Source organism: Musa acuminata, chromosome BXJ3-3 (genome assembly GCF_036884655.1).
Source record: "Musa acuminata AAA Group cultivar baxijiao chromosome BXJ3-3, Cavendish_Baxijiao_AAA, whole genome shotgun sequence".
Taxonomy (NCBI): domain Eukaryota; kingdom Viridiplantae; phylum Streptophyta; class Magnoliopsida; order Zingiberales; family Musaceae; genus Musa; species Musa acuminata.
Window position 1 is genome coordinate 10194666 of NC_088351.1, and position 15335 is coordinate 10210000.

Consider the following 15335-nt stretch of genomic DNA (forward strand, 5'->3'; position numbering starts at 1 on the left):
AGCCCTCCACCACCATAATGATAAATAGTCTTCAAAAATAAAAAATAAAAAATAAAAAAGGGCATGGGAATGGGAATGGGAATGGGGAGTAAAAGACGGTTGGCTCGGTGTGTGGCGCACCGCCGGGCCCACCGTTGGTAAAAAAAAAAGAAAAAGAAGAAGAAGAAAAGAAAAAGGGCCCACACAGGTGCGGGGTGGCAGACGCCGATTATGGATTGTGGGCTACGCCACGGCGGGTCCCACGAGTCGCCTCAAGCACTCCCCTCCTTTTTCCCTCTAGTGGGCATCAGGAATCGGGAGGAGGCCGTACACTCATGTCATGTGCCATTATTATATCATCAGTGGACTGCGGGCCTCACTGCACACCACGCAAAATGCATCTCGCCTCGCTCGCACTCGATTTGCGACGTACATACCGTCATATATTTTTATATTTATATATATCTCATATGCTGCGTATATAACGTCGACTTGCCCTTGCCTTCCTTCTGTCGTATCGGACGGACGGGAATGAATCGGCATCAGCCTCGGAGCCCCCCCCCCCAAACAAAAAAATAAAGGTCGGTAACTCCAGCTGCAGCGACCTGTCAAACTTCTGGCGCAAGCTGTTCGCACACTTGTGCTTGGAGGCTCCACGTCATTCTGTTTGGCTTCGCCTCGGAATTGAGAACAAAGCGTTTCCAGATTCATATTAATGACACTTGTGTGCTAACAACACCCAACTCCCTCGCATTGCAGATCGGAGGACTCTGACCCTCCTGCTGCAGAAATCAACGCAGACTCAACGACCGAGAACCTCGAGCTTCTCAGTAAACAACAAAAACCAACTATCTCTGCCTAGATAGCAACGACCGTCGTCGTAACCTTATAGGTAGGTCTCCGGGATTCAGACCCAAAGCATGGGTCCGCTACACTCCCATCTATATCAGGAGGTCGGTTTGGATGGTCCAGAGATTGCGTGGTTTCTCCGTCAACTTCGCCGAACCCAATGATTCGACTCTCGCACCTTCTTTGCTACGCGAGGAAAGAGGGAACCCCATCGATACGAAAGCTTCATCGGCAGCGGAGAGGAGAGGGGGATGAATGGTAGCTTTCGAAACGAGGCGCACCGGGCCGCCTTCGTGGTCCCGCGCCGGGACACGTTTCGAGCAAATCAAATGTCGCCATTAAAGCTCTGAAAGCGAAGTCTCAACCACCGTCCGGGATCTCCGCCCGTTTACCTCGACGCATCTCCGATGCCTGGATTCCGAGGGCATCGAATCACCCCATCAACGATTCACCGTCGTCCCAGATGACGACAACAGTGCCCACGGCCATCATCGTCGTCTCACCACTACAATATTAAAAACGATCCCATCACATGCGTCTCCGCGCCTGACCGATCTTGATCGCTCGCATCGACTGTCGGACTCCACGGAGGAAGACAAGGTCTGTGGGCATCGCGCGGTGCGAGACATGTGCCGAGGGGTCGAGGGGGGGAGTCACGAGGATTGTCTACTCGGAACAGCGTCTCTGTCCACGGCGTGACCGTGCGCACGGCCGAAGATCGAACGCCTGTCGGTAAATTCGACGCTTAGAAGTTTGTAGCCGGCTCTCCCACGGGGATGAGAGCAAGTGTCGGGCATGGGAACTTGGAGCCCGCGCTCTACAGACGAAAGGTTGGTGAGAAGCTGACACGAGCATCCCATACTAGCTTATCTCGCCACTCGAAGTAGATTCCCTGCCGGGGGAAGGGACGACGATCTCCGTGATGGCCTTCGTGTTGGATGGGAGTCGACAAGGGCCTTTTATTTTTCTTCTTCTCCTTATAAATAGCATACGTAGATTCATGCATGCGTACTACAAATTGGCATCTGATACAACGACATGTTCCCAACTGAACTGATCGCATGAACGATTTTGTTCTCCTTTCGGTCGGCCTTCCCACGAAATTGTCGGAGAATATAACTACAGAGTAGGATTCTGTCCCATGTTTTTTCTTAATGAAATCTGGATGAGATTTTTGGTCTTCTTCTTCTTCTCTCTCTCTCTCTTTCTCTAAACAAATTACGGCCGATCAGTATTGCAAAGGGTCCGATGGAATCTTTTTAATCTTGGAATCCGGATAAGGGTCTAAAAAATCAGCAATCAAACGAGTTATATCAATTTTGTGGCCCATTTTGATCCTTCGAGTCTAGCGGTCAGACCGTCGCAGTTCTTGGCATGTGCGTCGGCGAAAATGTCGATGTCAGTCGCTCTCTTTGACGGAAGCCAATCCCACATCATCCGGATTGCTCCGTTAAGGAGTCGTCCGCTTTGAGCTCCGACCGATCGGATCGGATTCCGATCGACAGCCAGCCAGCCAGCCAGCCAGCCAGCGTTTGATCGAAAACTTTATTGTTCGAAAGCTTGGGATTTTCCACGTAATTCGCCTTTGATTCTCTGCGTATTCAAAATTCTTATTAGCTCCCTAAAATACGGAGGAATTATTATATTTCTTACGTCGAATGCAAATGATATTATTTCATAATAATATTTGATTAAGAATAAATGATGAAGACGAGATTCGATAATTTTTTTATCAATTAAAAATTATTAAAATTAAGTCTATTTTTTTAAAATATTTTTATTGAGTTGTCTACATAGTTGGTGAAACTAATCTTCTCCATCTTATAATTTTACACTATAAAACGTATAACTCATATTTAATCAAATATATTTATTCATTCTCGATGATATTTTATTTCTTGATCGATAACTATTCAACATCGAATCAAACTACTCCTAGTTTCACACCTTGGTCTTCATCATCGTATCTTTAGTCTCTTTCGATATGTCTCTTTCGATTCGATATATCATGAAATGGATTTAGATTCTATTTTTCAGTCGTATTCTTAGACTTTGATATCCTAAATTATTACAATATAATATGATTTCACTCCGCGGTGCTCTCCTGGAATCTGACCCTTTTGATTTCTTAGTTCTTGATCAACCTTGTGGGCACCTGTTTCTGTGTTTTGTTCTTTTCCACCGATAAAAATAATAGAGATGTAAGTTTCACTATGCAACGCTAATAATCTTCTTAAGTCCGATTAAGGTGAAGTTACGCACCACGAAATCGTATCAGGTGAAGTCATGTTGTCCTCTCATGCTCGCCGGGTGGAACACAACGTTATCATGCCACATTAAAACAAAAGGTGTGTGACATAGAAGCTTCCCTGAAAGGCCTATGATAATTATATTCTCCATTACACACAATCATTACCGGCCCATCATCTACGGCTTGCCTAAACCCGACACCGCTACAAGCCTAAGCACTTTTGGATCATTATAATTATAATTAACCTCGCATTCCAAAGGCCCAAAAGCAAGCCTAATCATGCCATCAACTATTGCGCTCGCACATTCATTCCATCATGCTGTCATGTCTTCTTGTTGGATGCTTTCTGCAGCGTTCTAGAAGCAGCATCTGTGCTTTGCCGATCCTATCCTCATCAGGTCCCGTTGATGAGACGATTTTGCCGCGAACCATCTCTTTGACAAAGTCAACGCCACGATATCATTGTCTGCTTCTATCGCTTGACAAAGTCAACAAAATCGTCTGTTCACGTAAGCAGGTAGGGTGTCGCCATGTACTTACACGTGGCGAAACAGATTAAACCCACGTCAACCACTGTGCCGCCTGGAGATGATGATGTATCGTTTTCGTTCTTATTAAGATGTCACGTTCGTGTGGGCAGACTCGTGTCAAACCCATCGCCGGCCGATGATGATCGATAGCCACTTCAAATGGGAATTGTAGTGGGCTGTTGGCTTAAATAACATTCAAATATCTTTTGATTAGGTGCTCTTTAATAGGATGAAAATTGAATCGTTCCCCCGTGACGACGACTGCACTCCCGCTTCTGTCTTCGCAGATTCCCCTCCCCCAGATGTTGAAACCGACCTCCTCGCTCCGACCGAAACCCTAGACATCGGCTCTCGCGGCCCTTTATCATCCGAGACGGCCGCAACCGTGCTGCCCTTGATCGCCCCGCCACTCTCGCTTTTTCTCCGCGGCCGCAGGTCTCCGATTTTCTATTCGGGCAGACGGCGGCGATCGACATGGTGGCCAAGTACAAGACGAGGGTCGAAGAGCCCGTCATTCCGGGGTTGCTCAAGATGGTGATTGCCTCGCCTTCTCCCTTACGCGTCTTTATTGCACTAGTTTCTGTTCGTTGGATCAAGTTCCTGTTGTTGTTGCTGCCGAAGCTCGTAGTGATGTGACTCGTAATCCCTAGTCAAGAACATTTAATTTGGAGTCAAGATGAATCGACATTTACACGGGACTGATACACGTTTATTGTTGTCTTGTTTGATGATATGTTTGCAGTATTTATCCATCGTGAGCTTCTTTTTTTTCAGTTTTCTTGGCCCAGAACGCAAATAATTGTTAGTTCTTCGGTAAGTTCTTTCTTATGTGGGTCTACTGTCTATTATTCTGAGGAAGAACTATGATCTAATTGGTGTTTGCAAGTTCTATTCCATTTCAAGAAAAACAATTTTGTTATTGTTGAAATACCTAATGCTAACGCCCATGATCAATCTTGTTCGATGGTCTGCAGACAGAAGATGTAATTACTTTTGCTCCCTGAAGATCCTACATCAGCAACGAAGCTTAAAGTGGATTTTAGGTGCAACAAGGGTACTGCCTGCTTTTCCTCTCCTTTACTGTCGAAAAGTTTCTTTATCTGAAATCATAATGTTAAGGGTTTTTTTCACGATCGAAATTATGATTGATGATTGCCAAATCGGATTCCAACAGTTGCTCTTGTTGGATTGTTATGTTCTTTTTTACTTGTTTGAATTGCAACAGAGTTCCCCTATTTGTCTGACAGTGAACTTTATTTTTCTGAAAATATTATGCCCATTTTATGATGATAAGGCATGCATGATACATTAATGCAGTAGCATGATGGTACAAAATGGCTAACGGGATGGACACAATCTTACATTGGTTTTTAAAAAATGATGCATTATCACATCCATTGATTTTCTTATCTTATGGATGTCAGACCTGTTGTTTCTTTACAAATATTGTTCAAAATATCACTAGGGCCTCATTTTTATGTCAACCAAGGTACATTAACCATTAGGAGTTATCATAGACTTACACTGTAAAGTTGTGTGAAAATAGAAAGAAGGTGGATACAAGGGTTCAAGTTATGATGTCATGATAGAAGAGCTCTTTATATTTTACTTGTTCTCGCAATCTTTATAATTTTCTAGAAAGCTGGCATAGTCTTCTGATGCTCCTGTACAAACTTGGATTGGGCATTAGAAAAGACAATACATTTATCCTTTCATGGGTATTGTCAGTTTAGCTATGACAATCATGGTAAGAAAATAAATCTACAGAGCAGCCTCTCAACTATCCATTATAAGCCATGGGCTGCCCGAAATGTGATAGTACTCTTTAATTTTGAACATTCAGCCGAGGGATGAGTCTCAGATGTTGGGATCTGTCTTATGAGTATTTTTAATGAAACTTTAGCTTACAAACTTTATGTTTTTCAACATTCCAAGTGTGCCACAATACAAGGAAAGGGCTTTGTAAGTTGTTTTTTGGTCCAGAACATGTTTGTCTACCATTTCTAACTGTTAGAAAGCCTCTGAAAAATAATAAGAGAGAAGAGATAGCCTTACATATTTTTGTATAAAAGAAAACCAATCTCATGACATAGCCTTGTTTATATAATAAACTAGGATAAATTATGGGAGAAGAGTTATCTTTGCTTGGCAATCTCAGAATGTCAAATTCTGTTTAAAAATATGACACAATCTTGTTTATATAAGATGATCAGATAACTTATGAGTTATCTTTACAACTGGAAATCTGCCTTCAAACTTTATCTAAAATAGTAAATATAAATATGAAGGAAAATACATCCAAAATTATAACATTCAGTTGGCTCTTAGCAAAATAGGTTGTGGCAAAAGTTAAAAGGAAAAAAGAAAACCTTTGAAGCAACTGTTACTGGGAAAAAAAAAATCTCACTGTAATTGGATGATTCAGATGATTCAAGCATTATATACAATTGACTGTCAGGTTTATTCTTAGAGAGCATTATAGCCTTTTATTGCATCAGATATTTTTATTTGTCAAACCCAACATTTTTTTATCTTAAGTAGGAGCAAAACATACATTGTTTGAAAGAACATGGAGGAGCAAAAACAAATATTATTTCATACAATTATGTTAGCCAAATTGGTACTATGTAAATTGGTAATGATATGAGATTCTGTTCAAGTATCAAAGCCATTTAAAAGAGATAAAAGCATATTTATTTATTAATCTTTGCACCACATTATATGTTTTTGTATCACTTTGCATGATTCACGTATTATTTCATTTGAAGGATATCTACATGTTTCTTTTTTCATGGAGGAGGCTACGCTTTTCATCATCATAATGTTTGTGGTTACATTTTGATCTCAACCGGTTCATCAAAGATCAGTTTCTTTTTTTTCTCTCTAACTTTTTTATAAATCGGTCCCTTAACTATGTAGTTAAGTTGTGCAGTCGGTTGCTAAGTTTCTCTTGATAATTATCCTAAGTTATCCATTGTTGAGGCTTCCTCTATCATTGAATTAATGACGATTCATGATTACATATATTTTCAATTTCATCATTATAAAACATTGTTTGAGACGATGTGATAGAAAGCAACTTGTGACTGCGACATGGTCAGTTGTGGGTTTTGACATCCACCGATTTCTATAGGAAGAAAAGTATTTGGGGATGTGAGAACAAATAATTGTTATAGAAGAGAATAACAGGTTTGGAGTGGTCGACAGTAAACATTTCACCCTTAGCACGGTTATAATGGGGGATATTTCCACGTCGCTCACCCTTTTCAGTTACCATATAGGTTATATTTATTGGCATGTACTTTTAAACCTTTTGTTCTGTGATTGTATTATCTATTTGCGTGTGAAATTTTTTGTTACTCTCTATCACATCAATCCAAAATCTTTTATATTATCAACAGGATGAAAGATAATACGTAACATGGATTATCCTTCTCCCTCATCCTGTTGATAATATATTTAAATTTTATATCCAATCGTATATTGTTTCCCTCCATCTTCTTATGGATATGGGCTATTTCTTTTGAGTTTTGAATTACTTGTAATATTTAACCTTCTATCGTTCATGTAATTTTTTTTGAGAATTAATGACAGTCGATACTAATTTAGTCCTTGGCTAAAATAGGTAAAACTAAAGCATATTAGAGGGCACTAAAAAACTAAAATTTGGATCATGACCAGAGGATTGGCTTCATCAACATATAATGTAAATAGAATGCCAATAGTTATTACTAGTTGTTTTTTCTATTTAGATTGTCCTATTATTGTTTTTGAGCCTAGTTATCTATAGGTTTTGAGATTTGTGATTGATATTATATTTAACAGCTGGAATAGCTCAGTTGGTTAGAGCGTGTGGCTGTTAACCACAAGGTCGGAGGTTCAAACCCTCCTTCTAGCGAAATATTTATTTTTATGTTTTATTTATTATCTAAGTTTTTTTTAGGTTATGCTAAAAATTTTCTTAAACATTTAAGCCTTCCTTTTAGGTTACGTTAAAAAAATTATGTTATAGACACATTATGATAATTTGTTTCTTAATTTGTTACATCATCTATGTTCATTTATCTGTTTTATTATCTAAGCCTTCCATGTAGGAAAAAAAAAATTATATTATCAAAACATTGTGATGATTTGTTTCTTAAGTTCATCATCATCTAAGTGCATTTAGTTTACTCTTTGATTTGCGTTATAATTTAGGCTATTTAGAAAAACATTGTGATGCTTTGTTTCTTAATTTGTTTTATTGTGTATTTAGTTTGCTTTGCTAATTTACGTAATGTTCTGCCAACAAAGTTATGTTAATTTTATCGAATGTCTCTTCGAAGGCGTCTGATAAACTCTTCGGGAGGCATCTGATAAAATTATTACATCTACATGCTCTTAGCATAGGTTAATAGTTTTGAGCTGCTGATTTTAGTATTTCTTTTACCTGTTAAGAGGTTGGCTTGCTATATCACAACCATTCACTGGGTTTCTTTTTATCCTTCTCTTCTTTCCTCGCCATTATGGCAATACGTGCTCTTTTACAAATTAGATGATTTCTAATATATTTTTATTATTTAAGCCTCCTAGATCAATAAATTTCTATATGTTAGTGAACTGATGCGTTGTGGCTAATGAGTCAATATGACCTGGTCTATGGATCCATGTCGAGAGTTTTTGCTTGATTGAACGGGTTGCCGAGGTCGGGACGCTGGCGTCGGGATGCTGGTTGGTGTCTCTTGGTCGAGACGGTCGGACTTCCAGGGGTGGCCACACTCCTGCAAAGAAGGACTGCGTCGGGGGTTCTCGATAGTGGCCCCTCGGTGAATGAGTCAGTTCTCCTCTTTCTCTTTCTTTTTTCCCACACCTAGCTAGATGCCGGTCAGGAGTTTTTATACTACTATATGAGGGTCGGTCACCGCGAGTTTCGTGCGGTGATTGGTACCCGAGGGACAAGATGGTACATTCGTGCGATTGTTATCTCAGAATGCGTGGAACGACACCATGCGGCGTCATTTCGAGCTTTCCGGGGCGGGAGGTAGACGACACCGTCCTGAGTTTTCTGGGACGGGATGTGCCGAGGAGTACCTTGGTACGGATCCTGTCTAGCGCGTGGGAGTACTTATGCTGACTTAGCAAGGGAGTGGTGTGCGTCAGTGGTGATGTGGCTGGGGCCCAAAATATACTTCATCACTTTTCCCCTCCAACCGAGGCGCGTCATGGGGTCCTTGCAAGAGGGCGAGGGGTGTGCTTGGATCGGAGCTTTGCGCATGTATTGGTCTCTTGGGAGGGGAAGTCGGGCTGATTAATCACGGGGCTACATGACGGGCTGTAACCCATGCTTTGAGAATGGTTGGAACTTTTGGTCGGGTGGCTGAGCTCGGGCAGGATGGTACTGGCGAGTTGCTGGTCAGGGGACCGAGCTACATGACTCGGGCAAAAGCTGGACTTGTGGGCTGAGGAATTGAACTCGGGCTCAGGATGACGAGTCGCTGGTTGGGGAGCCAAGCTGTGCGACTCGGGCAAAGACTGGACCTATAGGCCGAGGAACTGAACTTGAGCTCAGGCTTGACTGACGAGTCACTGGTCGGGGGACCAACCTACGCAACTTGGGCAAAGACTAGACCTGTGGGCCGAGGAACCTATAGGAATGGGGTCAGCACTAGGGGTGAGTGAATTCATGCAGTAGTAAAATCACGTCGGTTACGGAAATTTCTTCGTACATTGAAAATCGATTTCGAAAATTTAATTTGAAAGCGTGTTCATAAAAGTATTGAAGGCAGTTTGCAATTAATGTAAATTGCAAGAAGGAAATGCAAACCAGATTTTATAGTAGTTTGGTCGTTATGACCTACATCCACTCCGTTGAGGCCACTAGTATCTACTATCGGTCTTCCTTTAATAGGTGAAGACCAATCACCTTTTACACCCCTCTTCTCATTTTCTTAAGTTTGGGAGACAACCCTTACCAGTACTCACTCCTCTTTTATAGAATTCTAATTTAGAGTAGAGGAGAGAATTTCTAAAGAGATTGTAGAACCGTTTTTTCACTTTTAAACTCTATGTGCTTGTGTGTTTTGACCAGGGATGAGAGGGGTATTTATAGGCTTCAAGTTGATTCAAACTTGGAGCTTAAAAACACCTCGGGTTTTTCGAGCACGAGTGATACCACCACCTACGCTGGGCGGTACCACCACTAGTGTCAGTCTGACACTAACACTACATTGGGCGGTACCACCTCCTGCAGCCTCTCGAAGGCTGTGTTTGGGCGGTACCACCGCCTAGACCGACGATACCACTGCTTGACACAGTCTCGGAGATTGTGCCACGACGATATCACCTCTTGGGGCACTGTTTGGGCCTCTCATTGGGCCCAATACAATTCTTACATGGGCCTAGTTGGCCCATAATTGAGTTGACCCAAATCCAAACCCAATTACGTGCTAGCTATGATTCCTAAGACATTTGCTAAGCTAAATAAGTCCTTATATCTTGGTTTCTTCCGGCAAGCTTCTGGAGAACTTCCGATAATCTCTTGGCAATATTTCGGCAGACTCCTAGCAAGCTCTTGGACTTCACGACAATCTTCTTGGTGAGTTCCGATGAGCTTCTTTGGCAAGCTCTGAGACTTCTCGGTTAGTTCCGTCAAAACTTCTGACGAACGTCTGGACTTCCAACGAAGTCTTGAACTCCCAACGAAATCGCGTCCTTGACTCCGGGACTTCATTTAGCTTCATGCCTTGCTATCGTAGTTAATCCTACACATGTAAAACACACTTCGAGCTAGACAATTAATACTAAGCATTAATCATGTTGTCCGGCATGTCATTGACCCATCGACGCTTCGTCCGATTCTTCAGCGCATCGTCCTCTCTTGCGGCCTATTGCCCAATTGGCCAATTGACTTCGCAACTCTGATATCCTAGGCATAATATCCGCTCTTCTTGGCCTGATGCCTGAATCCATGGCCCGAAGCCTTTTGTCGATACGTCGACCGATCATCCGGTCCGACGTCCAATCTTTTGACATGTTTTCCTCCGGCCCAACATGATTTTTCCTGATTTAATTATCTCTCCCAGATTGAAGCATCTTGTGTCACTCAAAATGTAGATTAAATCATAAAAACTTATTAATTGGTTTCATCATCAAAATCCAAGATTCAACAATCTCCCCCTTTTTTATGAATGACAACCAATTGATGACAGAGTTAACCTTAACTCCCACTATCAATATGGCATCTTAATAGAACCTTGAATTTAAGCTGAATTCAAGTCATTGTAAATTTCATCAAGAATATTTGCAATACGTCATAATGCATAACATAATCATACTTCTCCCCTTTTGTCATCAACAAAAAGAAGTGTATCTTCCAAGTGTTTGGAATATAAGTTCAAATCATTGCATGAAAAACATAATATCAAGTTTTATCATCATGCAATTTTGTAAGCTAGAAAATTTAGCAAGTGTTACATCATGCAAGTTATCAATAATTTTACAACATTTTAAAAACATGCAAGCTAGTAATTTTGAGATGTTCAAGAAAACAACTCTTGCTTCTTGAAATATACAAGTTTATAAATTTTGCTAGATGTGCAAGTTTCGCATGTTTTGCTTCTTGGGATAGGCAAGATAGCAATTTTTGCCTCTTCTTCAAATATGTGCAACTTAGCACACATTACTTCTCTTGAGATTTGTAAGATAGTACTTTTACTTCTTAAAGTATGCAAGCAAGCAAGCAAAATTTGCTCCCCCTATGTCATTATCAAATAGAAAGGAATAATAATACAATAGTGTAATTCATTTTCCTTTACTATAATATTCAAATCATGACAAGGGTAAAGTATCAATCTTATTTCAATATGTTTGTGCATCATTATAGTTTCAATTTACAACACAATTTTAAAACTTTCATTCTATTTTTCATTCATGATACCGAAATATAAATCAATCATCATTATGAGCATATCATACATGATATTAAAATATTAAAATTTTTAAGCATTTATCAATATTTTGATCATGATACTAAACATTCATCATTTAGAGCATTCATGATACACATTATATACAATACATCACATACATAATCATAATTAAAAAGCATCAGCATTGTATGGATAATACCAAATTATCATGTATATTTTCAAAGTATAAAATTATCATTATATATATTATTCTAAATCATTATTCATAATTACATCAATGTTAGCAACAAATCATAGTATTTCAAATCATGATGGTATTAATTTGTCAAATTACATCCTACCATGCATGATCATAACTTTTCCCACTTTTATCATTACAAACAAGAAAGAATAAAGGAAGAACAAAATAGTGTAAAATATTTCAATCATTTCAAGGCATACAAGCCATAAATACAAAGATATCATTTCATAAAAGATAAGACCTCTTGAATTACAAAAGACATGATTCATTTTATCAAATCTTTTCTTTTTATAAATAGCAAAAAGAAATATAGGATATCAAATGATATAATATCTTGATTCTTGCATAAGAAATCTCAAGTTATAAATCTCGAAAATCAAGATAAGTCTCATTCAAATTCAACTAATCAAAATCATTTTCATGAGATTCAAAATGACATAAACAACTTTATCAATCTCTTAGTGAAAAATTGATAAGATAGAGAAAAAGAAAATTTTAATAAAAATGATTTTCTCTTTTTAGTTGTTTCAATTTATGTGATTTATTTCATAGAAGCATGCCTTTTTCATTTATGTCAAAAATATGCATCAACGTTTAAAAACCAAAAAAGCCACTTTCATTACCGTAAAAATCGATAATCCATAAATTGCAAGATTCATCATGCATAGTTTCGAATTATAAAACTATTAAACATGATTTCAAATCATCTTTAATAAAAATCATCATGACAAAATAACACATTAAACATAGGATTAATCATTAGATTTAAATCTAATATTTAGTTGTATTTTCATCATTAAAACATCAAACATGATTTCATAAGGTATTCAAAATCATTTTGTTTGTTTATCATAAAGCATTCAATTTTCATGATTATTTTTGAAATTACCAGAATGATAAGCATGATTCCTATTTTTTTATATTTTCATTACATTATTAAACAGACAATTTTTAAGAAAAATAATTATTCTAAACTAAATTAAAAATAACTCATGAAAAATATCATGTAATTTTGAAATAAGTTAAAGCCATTTTGATTACCTCATTGTCGAAAGTCGTTAAGGCATAGTTTGTTACCTCACCTTTGTTGATTTTCTCCTCATCTTCGGATGAGCTCGATTCATTCTAATTTGTGTTCTTCTTCTTACATTCATAGCAATTAGTTGCGTTCTTTTTGTTCTTTAATTTTTGTTTTATGAACTTTTTAAATTTCATGAGTAGTTTAAGTTCACCATCACTTGAGCTTATGCTCGAGTGGTCTTCAATTGTTCTAAGTTCAAAATCCTTCCTGTTCTTTGGAAGGTAGTTCTCATATTCGTCAAGTGCAACATTAGTTATTTCGTAGGTCATTAAAGACCCGATGAGTTCTTCGATTAAAAAAGTATTCAAATTTTTTTATTCTTGAATAGTTATTACTTTCGAATTCTAATTTTTAGAAAGTGATCGTAAAACTTTACTAACAAGTTCAAATTTGAAAAAGTTTTACCAAGAGCTTTTAAACTATTGACGACATCCGTAAAACGGGTGTATATGTCTCCAATAGTCTCTCTTGATTTCATTTGAAATAGTTCAAAATCATGCATTAAAAAGTTGATTTTTAAATCTTTAACTTTACTAGTGCCTTTATGTGTAATTTCAACAGTATGCCAAATTTTGAAAGTCGTTTCGCACATAGAAATTCAATTAAACTCATTTTTGTCCAAGGCGCAAAATAAGACATTAATAGCCTTTGTATTTAGAGAAAAAAGTCTTCTTCTCCAAATCATTAATCTTTCATGGGAAGAGAAGACATTTTTAAACCAGATTCGACTATATGCCATAAATCAAGATTCAATGAAAGCAAGAAAACTCTCATTCGAGTTTTCCAATAAGTGTAGTCCGTCCCATTGAAAAAAAGAGGACAAATGAGAGAAAGTCCATTTTGAAAGTCGAAAAAAGTTATTTCTCTTGGGTGTTAAACCAAATGAGAAATAATCAGGCTCTGATACCAATTGTTAAGAACGGGGTCGACACTAAGAGGGGGGTGTGAATTAGTGTAGCGGTGAAATCACGTCGGTTACGAAAATTTCTTCGTACATTGAAAATCGATTTCGGAAACTTAACTTGAAAGCGTGTATGTAAAAGTATTGAAGACAGTTTACAATTAATGTAAATTGTAAGAAGGAAATGCAAATCAGATTTTATAGTGGTTCGGTTGTCGTGACCTACATCCGCTTCGCCGTTTCCTCTTTTGTCGAGGCCACCAACATCCACTATCGGTTTTCCTTCAATAGGTAAAGACCAACCACCTTTTACACCCCTCTTCTCCTTTTCTCGGGTTAGGAGATAACCCTTATAAGCACTCACTCCTCTCTTACAGAATTCTAAACTTAGAGTGGAGGAGGGAATTTCTAAAGAGATTACAGCAGCGTTTCTTCACTTTTAAACTCTCTGTGCTTGTGTTTTAACCAGGGATGAGAGGGGTATTTATAGGATTCAAGTTGATTCAAACTTAGAGCATAAAAACATCTCATCCCGGGTTTCTCGGGCAACGGGCAATACCACCGCCTACGTTGGGTGGTACCACTGCCAGTGTCAGTCTGACACTGACACTGCGTTGGGTAGTATCACCGCCTGACACTAGGCGATACCACCTCCCAGACTGGCGGTACCACCGTTTGTAGCCTTTCGGAGGTTGTGTCTGGGCAGTATCACCTCCTGACATAGTCTCGGAGATTGTGCCACGATGGTGTCACCTCTTGGGGCACTGTTTGGGCCTCTCATTGGGCCCAACAGGATCCTTACATTGGCCTAGCTAGCCCCTAATTGGGTTGGCCCAAATCTAAACCCAATTACGTACTAACTACGATTCCTAAGATATTTGCTAAGCTAAATAAGTCCCTATGTCTTGGTTTCTTCCGGCAAACTTCCGATGATCTCTCAGCAATGTTTCGGCGGACTCCCGGCAAGCTCCTAGACTTCACGATGATCTTCTTGACAAGTTCCGATGAGCTTCTCTGGCAAGCTCCGAGACTTCTCGATTGGTTCCGCCAGAACTTTCGATGAACTCTTGAACTCCTAACGAAATCGCGTCCTTGACTTCGGGACTTCATTTTGCTTCATGCCTTGCTATTATAGTTAATCCTACACATGTAAAACACACTTCGATCTAGACAATTAATACTAAGCATTAATCATGTTGTCTGGCATGTCATTGGTCCCTCGACGTTTTATCTGATTCTTCGGCGCATCATCCTCTCTTGCGGCCTTTTGCCCAATCGGCCAATTGACTCCGTAACTCCGATATCCTTGGTGCAATATCTACTCTTCTTGGCCCAATGCCCGAATCCATGGCCCGAAGCCTTCTGTCGATAATTCAACCGATCCTCCGGTCCGACGTCCAATCTTCTGACATGTTTTCCTTCGGCCCAACATGATTTTTCCTGCTTTAATTGTCTCTCTTAGATCGAAGCATCCATCACTCAAAACGCAGATTAAATCATAAACACTTATTAATTGGTTTCATCATCAAAATCCGAGATTCAACCAAATTGAACTCAGGCTCAGGCTTGACTGACGAGTCATTGGTCGAGGGACCG

General features: G+C 39.3%; 1 non-coding gene across 1 annotated transcript; it reads left to right on the forward strand.

Moving 5' to 3' along the window:
- The first annotated feature begins 7433 nt into the window (after positions 1-7433).
- Positions 7434-7507, forward strand: TRNAN-GUU (transfer RNA asparagine (anticodon GUU)). Its single transcript has one exon. It is a non-coding gene; the product is annotated as a tRNA-Asn (tRNA).
- Positions 7508-15335: the final 7828 nt, after the last annotated feature.